The sequence below is a fragment of the Papaver somniferum genome, chromosome 5, assembly GCF_003573695.1.
Source record: "Papaver somniferum cultivar HN1 chromosome 5, ASM357369v1, whole genome shotgun sequence".
Taxonomy (NCBI): Eukaryota; Viridiplantae; Streptophyta; class Magnoliopsida; order Ranunculales; family Papaveraceae; genus Papaver; species Papaver somniferum.
The window spans coordinates 177,407,501-177,413,230 of record NC_039362.1 but is presented as its reverse complement, the minus strand read 5'-3'; the positions used below and the strand labels follow the sequence as shown (position 1 = coordinate 177,413,230).

At 41.7% G+C, this 5,730-nt stretch overlaps 1 long non-coding RNA gene across 1 annotated transcript; it reads right to left on the bottom strand.

Annotated features, from left to right (window-relative positions):
• Positions 1-608: 608 nt before the first annotated feature.
• Positions 609-5,213, bottom strand: LOC113283779. Its single transcript, XR_003327623.1, has 7 exons — positions 4,931-5,213; positions 4,804-4,817; positions 2,810-4,346; positions 2,649-2,735; positions 2,085-2,562; positions 1,886-2,009; positions 609-1,103 (listed from the first exon to the last, which is right to left on the bottom strand). It is a non-coding gene; the product is annotated as an uncharacterized LOC113283779 (long non-coding RNA).
• Between the last annotated feature and the right edge of the window lie 517 nt (positions 5,214-5,730).

Sequence of the window (5,730 nt, the reverse complement as noted above, 5' to 3'; positions counted from 1 at the left end):
ACATACTTGTTATTCATTTCTTTAAAACCGCGAGGGGTAGGAAATATGACATGAGCGACCAATGGTCATTCGTACTCGGGGCAAAGCCAGTGAGGAAGTGCCGAGGTGACTTACACTCGAATGGTCATTCGTACTCGGGGAAAAGCCAGTGAGGAAGTGCCGAGATGACTTACACTCGAATGGTCATTCGTACTCGGGGCAAAGCCAGTGTGGAAGTGCCGAGGTGACTTGCAGTCGACTGGCTATTCGATACTCGGGGAAGTGGCAGTGTGCAAGTTCCGAGGTAGCCTAAGGGTACTAGTGGTTGGAATCCAGATACCAAAGGTTGTTAAGATACGATTTCTTCTCAGCCAGGTAACTTACTTACATCTGAAAGGTTACCCCCATCGCAGGTGGCCGTGACCAGTTGCCCGAGTTGGTTGGTCGATAACCACTCGGGATTATCGGGCCTATACCTAGGGTGACTATAACCCTTCCGCTGAATCTAAAAGATAGTGATGAGATACCTCGGCTGGGACATGGCATCGGGCCCGATGACCCTCCTTGTTGAGTGTATTCGACAGAAAAGGCACTAATAACCAATACATGTGACATTAAATGCAGGTGCGTAACATAAACAACAAGATAAGGCTGAAATTATCAAGAGAATTGTCAACACAGTGGAAAAGGCGGAAATTTTCAAGGAAAATAGAAAAGAAAGAACAAGCTTGGCGACGCATCACCCCATTTAAAAGAAATTGTTCAAAGAAGCATGGGACAAGTTTTCAAACGAATTACAACCCGCAACAAAGGGAAAATTAGTGGCGCAACACTACAAAAGGCGTGATCAACTCCTGGGTGGAACAACACCGGCCCCTCCCTTCCTCTGATCAACCTCGCGGCGCTTTTGCCGATGTACTCGTTCACACCGGCCTTAATCGCCTCAGCTAGCTCGCTCTGATGAGCGTTTCTCTCGTCCACAATATGTTGAGAAAGTTGCTCAGACCTCGACTCGGCGGCTTGGAGCTTAACCTTCGTCTCACCTTCAGCCTTCTTCCACTGCTCCACCTCATGCCCGAGGTTGTGCACATCTCGCTTCAGATCCTTAACACGACCCTGCTTGGCTGTAACAAAGAATCACAAGCATGTTAGACAAGGAGTATAGCAGAATGCAGAATAAGAACAACAAATTAACTCGATCTAAGGCCACCCCAGCATACACCCCAGAGACCTGTTAGGGTTGACAACACAGATTCTAGCGACTCCACTGACTTGGACAACTCATCCTCGACCTTAGAAAGCTTCAAATTTAACTCATTATAGTATTGTTTCATTGAATTCATTCGAATTGAAATATTTCTTGTGATCGCTCCACTCGGACCTCTAGTTCACTGGGCTTGGGTATACTCTAGGTCACTGGACAACTTATCGAAGCCCTTGGTCCTTTCAAGAAGATCTCGGTTGGACTATTCGGCCACAACTTTTTCCCTGAAAATTCGTCGCCGATCTTCATGAAGATCTCGATTTTGAAGCCTAAGGGAACCATTTTGACTCTCCAGATTATCGGCTAGTAACGTTTTATCACCAGCAAGTCTCTGAAACATCCCCAAGCGAGCCCGCAAGTTATCTATCTCCTCGGGGACATACTCAAATAGGCGATATGTGTCCAATTCCTCTTGAAGTTGTTGGATCTCGGCTTCATGTCGGTCTATCTTCCCATCCTTATTGCAGATTCATTGTCGAAGATTCTCGACAAGATCTTTCTCGATATCCCATTTTCTCTTCATAAGCCTATACTCCGAAGAAGCATCTAGATCTATACCAGATATTTCGGCTAGAAGAACAATAATTGACTTAGGATATTGGTACGAATAACTCAATCAACACAACTATGTAAACAATATACCTTGAGCATCGGCGAGTTTGATCTCCAGGTCACGAGATTGTTCCTTCTCCCACTGAAGAGCAGCCTCCAACTTCCTAATCTCTTATCGGCGGAGTGCAGCCTCCTACCTCAACCGATTAAACGTCTACAAATTTAACCCCAAGACGAGATTAGTAAGTCCCGAAAACATCAAAAAGAAGAGTTCAGACAAACCACTTACCAGATTATCAAAGACCGGCGCAATGTCAGGATATAGGGGCACAACAACAATCATCTGTTCATCAGTATAGGAGACGAACTCCTCCGAGTGTAATGCGCCAAGAGAATCACACAGAGGGACCGATATGGTAAAAGATGTGTGAACACTCGAGGAAGAACCAACATCCATTGGGGGACGCTTTTGGAGCGAGGTTTCGGTCGGCCCCTGAGCCCCAGGCTGCATGGTAGGAGTCACAATAGTAATCTCCAAGGGAAACTCCCCTTCTTTCTTCCCACCGCCATTCTCATCAAACAGCTGCTCGTCCCCGAATATATCGTCCTCATCATCTTGATCGGGGATGTCGATCACGATGTCCGAACTTTTCAGCATCACTCCCTTCGCCGCCACTTCCCCCGAGGAGGATTACGCCTTGGAACCAAACCTTCACCACCAACAGTATCAGACCCTCCAACATCTTCATCCTCGCGCCTGGGATTTTCTGCACAAGGTTCAGCGTCAGAACATGTGAAGGCAAAAAACAGGGGCAAGTACATGTACTTAGATTAAAAGCTATATGTTTGTTACCTTCCCCTAGTCTTCCTTGACCCTTGTGCCAGCGCTCATCTTCTTCGAAATAGAAGCCGATTTGGTAGGCTCGCCCTGAGGCTTAACCTAAGACAAGAAAGTAATCAACACCCTGAGCCGACACAGCAGGAATCGAAGAAAATGGAAAGAAACCAACATACCCTGTCATCATTAATCACCCAGAATAAGTAAGGCTCCACAAGAAACTGAGGAGGAGGGAAGCTACCATGCAAAATCTGGCCGCGAACAAGTAATTGAACCCGATCCAAGTATGGGTCATTAGTATGGCGAGCACGCTTGTTGGAACCTCTCCCTAGAGGATCATCATCCAGCATCCATCTTGTTGGAACCTCTCCCTAGAGAAACGACATCGCCCTCGGAGAAGGTATCAATCACGCACCTTTTTCGGTCATTGACGGAGAAGAAGAATCCATGGAAAGAAAAACAAACAGGGAGATACGAGCTCTGATGAAGAGAAAAGCAAAAGGAAGAACTAACCACAACTGTCGCGAATCTCACCAACAGAAACAACAAAGACGAAGATGGAAAAGAGAAGAGAGTCACCGGAATTAATGGCATCAGCAACAAAGAGAGGAAGAGAAGAAAGATGAACATCACTTCGTTTCTCTGAAAAATGGCGAACAAGGGAGTGAGAACATAAGGGAGGGTATTTATAGGGTACAACGCCTCAACTGATAGCAACGGTTACGAGTCATAAAGGAGAGTTAGTGGGAGACTGCATGCCGGAATTCCCGGCACGCTCGAGGACGTGAGAAGATGGAACGATTTTATTTCCCTCGTGTCAAGCACACGAGCGAAAAAAGGGGCATAAATGTAGGTGTAGATAATCCACAGGGCTAGGTGGAAAGATCCTAAGCTATAATACACCAAAGAAAAAAGAGCGACGAAGCACAAGATAGAACCAAACGGCACAAAGAGCGAGGTATCACGTGGGTCGGACGTGATGGCCCAATAGGTGTCTGATGTGATGTGACCCTTATCGTCAGACAGGTCGGGCGAACAATCAGAAAGCACTCGGTCAGACGAAGGAAGGTGGTCAAACAAAGGAACGAGAAGAAAGAAGGGAGACATCGTGCTAACCAGGCGATACAGACTCGGCCTCGGGTGAAGAACTATCGGTCAAACAAGGAAGTCGGGCGATCAGTGAAGGTCCTATAGAGAACAGCTAAAATGATGTAATGTGACCAACATTGTAATTCTGTTGTATGTCGACTTTGGCCTATAAATATAAGGGATAGTCGAGAGAGAAAGAGAGGTCGAAGAGGGAGAGAAAACTAGGCATCCTACTTGAGTTGAGAGAACATCACCACTAGAGAGAGAGTACAACTTGTAACCAAGAAAGAAGAATAATAATACACATCCTTTCACCCCGTGGACGTAGATAATTATACCGAACCATGTAAATCCTTGTGTCTATGTTTGTTTATGTTTCTTCGTATTATGTGGAATCACCCTATACTCCATCAGATGTAGTGCGTAGTTTCATGCCACTACAATTATATACAAACAAATAAATTGGCAGGCCATCTTCTCGTAGAGTTCACTTGAACTTCTCCAATACGATGTTATCTAATCGGCAGTCCATCTTCTTGTAATTCTTTGTTTTTTAAACGTTGATTTTCTTTTTTTCCATCTACCTCAATGTATATTCTTCATTTTATTTATACATCTTTCTTTCTGATAAAAAAAAAACAAAAAGTTAATTAATTAATTTCATTACATACGTACTCAATTTTATTTAAAATATATTATACTATTAATTAAAACAAAAACTACACAATTCCTTATGAGATACTAAAATAAAAAGAACAAGAAAAAAAATCTAAAAGAATAAGAATATTCCTAATCTAATTATATACATATCTAATTTCATTTAAACTTTATTATTTACTGTTAATTAAAACAGAAACCAAATAGTTTCTTTATCTTAATTAATGATACAAGGCCAGCATGAAGATGCCAAAGAATGCAACTAAACCGGCATCAGTGCTTTATATATGATTCATTGTTGGTAAGTTGCCGTGTCCTTGATTGCGGTGAATTTCTAATAAGTTATACAAAATTTTGTCATAACCAGATAAATAAGAAAAAAGAATAAATTAGCATTTAATTGTTTGGGATCCTAGCGACGTACCTCTTTTGCGTTTGCTGCATGCAAATGAATACAAAAACAAAATAACTATAATCAATATCATTAATCAGAATTTGATAAACAAAAAGATTCTAATTAGCGTTAATTTGCAGCTTAGAAGAAAGCTTACCATCTTTTTGCTGCTACTCACAAGATTTAGAACATTTTGCGTGACAAAAGACTTCGCCGTTTCCATCTGCTTTTCATTTGTCATCGCATTCTTTCAAACATTGTTTATAAACGTCTCCTGTTTGAAGGTCGCTATCCGCTTTACATAACCGAAAAGCTATCACAGAAACTAAAATGCACATAAGATACAGTATTGCAACATTTTTACAGTTGTTTGCCATTTTGGGAGAGAGATGATTTATTGAAGGCTAGTGGTGAATCTCTCCCTCTGTCTCTACTTTTAACTTAATTCTTCGGAAACTATTGAAAATGGTTCAGATTTATTTATAAGCTTAAATTAGATATTTATTTTTGGTGCTGCATGTTTTAAGGGACCTAAAATAATGTATGACTTTAGTACCGATGGCTACTAAAATAGCATATGCCTCTCATCACATATTATTTTCTTTTCAAATTAGTATATTGATTGAAATCAATGACGTCAGTTCAAAACTACTTAGCACTAAAAATTCATTGATAGAAGAAAAGGTTAAAAAATATAGACTTAAACCACAACGGTTATTACTATGAACAATAAAAATTGAGACAATTATAGATGGTGAGGTTATGTTCGGATGCTTTCAGTATCTGTGGAAACTTAACACACGATGAGCAAGAACCTTTTTTGAGTTGTTTTAAATGAAAGTTCATTGTTGACAGGCTCGATCGATTAAGATGTCTTTATTGTTCTGAAGATACTTTTGGTCGGTAACAATAAGACCAACCTCGGGGACGAAAGAACAGTGCAAGCTGAATTCTCTA